The following is a 1,547-nucleotide window of genomic DNA, read 5'->3' as shown; positions in this document are numbered from 1 at the left end:
TTTGAGGTCAAAGCATTCTGCATTGTGGGTTAATGGTTAGAAATGAACTCAATGGAGGATGAATGTATGTCAAGACTCAAAATGGATGTTAGGGTTCCCCCTGTAAAATGCATTCTGCCACAATAGAAGTGCTTTACAATTTAAGCTCTAATGTACTTAGCTACTTTCTGAAGAGATGTGAGGGGAAGTTAAAGCTAAATGTAACTAAGCAGCAACAATGGGTTTAGGCTATCTAGCCAGAGTATTGGGGTACTGGTTCTACCTCTGTCTACTGTTGAAAATGGTCTTGAAATGTAAAAATTAGTGTTAGTTGAATGGTTCCTAACAAATGTAAATCTCTGCTGCTGCTTTATATAAAAGTATTCCATCGCATATGCTTAGAGGCTATGATGATGCAGCATCAAATTAAGGTAAGAGAAGCGATCTGGGAAAATGTGCCTGTCTTTGAAACATATTATTCTAACAGATTAACAACATACTTAAAACCCTCCATTTTTTTACTCTGAAACTTCTTTATATCTAATGTTTTTAAAGAAACATCTATCACCTCGTATATTCTCTGTCAGTTATTGATTTTATTTTTCTCTTCAGCAAATAAGTATTAAATCTATTTTATAAGTGAAATCATGATACTGTACATTGTTATTAGGTTCAAATATCACTCTCTCTGTCATACACACACACACACACACACACTTGCTCAAACAAGAAGGAGAGCAATAAGTTTAGTTTAAATTACCAAGTGCTATGAGCTACATTTTTCATCTACTACAGCTTGGAAACATTTTCGAGAATCCTGTTCCCTTTCCTCATGCAGCAGAGGAGATTGAATGGGTCTTCTAACTATACTGATGATAAGGAGGCAAAGATAAACCAGAGAAGTCATTCTTGCCTTTAGGGATTCACCTGGTAAATTGCTGCTTAAAGAGTGCTGTCAATAAGTTAACTTCTTTACTGTCGGGAGCAATTCTCCACTGGCAGTGAGATGGACAAGATGACCTAATAGATCTTTTTTCATTTCAAGATCCAAAGTTTCTTTTTAAGGAATTGTGACTAAAGAACAGAAAGTGTTTAGGGCCTGTCCACAAACTTTGAACCTTACCAAAACGTGTATGCCATGCCATTGTTGTCATTCTTTAATGAACTGGCTTCCATTATTGAAGACCCCTTTATTTACTCACACATTGCATTGATGTACATTTTTTATAAAATAGCAAAAGTGAAGAGATATTCCAGAACATAATGTTATTAAGTAGAGAGCTTGTCTTGCACCATTTTTGTCTTTGAGTGCTCCTCTTGCCTTAGATGGAGGACTGTTCCTCTTCCTTCATCTTTTTCTTAGCAGTGAAATGCTTAACAGCACAGACTACATACAGAATGGGATTGTATGATAAATCTGACTCCACTCCTTATTAGCTGTATTACCCATTGCTATCAAGTTGTTTGCAACTCTTTGGGTTTCTGACACTGTAGAAATGTATGGGGACAGACACTCTCATCTTTCTCCCACAGAACATCTGACCTCATAGCAAGCAATCTGTCCAACA

The sequence above is a fragment of the Echinops telfairi genome, unplaced genomic scaffold (assembly GCF_000313985.2).
Source record: "Echinops telfairi isolate 266 unplaced genomic scaffold, ASM31398v2 ScPeMD7_18;HRSCAF=68, whole genome shotgun sequence".
NCBI lineage: Eukaryota > Metazoa > Chordata > Mammalia > Afrosoricida > Tenrecidae > Echinops > Echinops telfairi.
Note: the sequence above shows the minus strand (reverse complement) of the source record.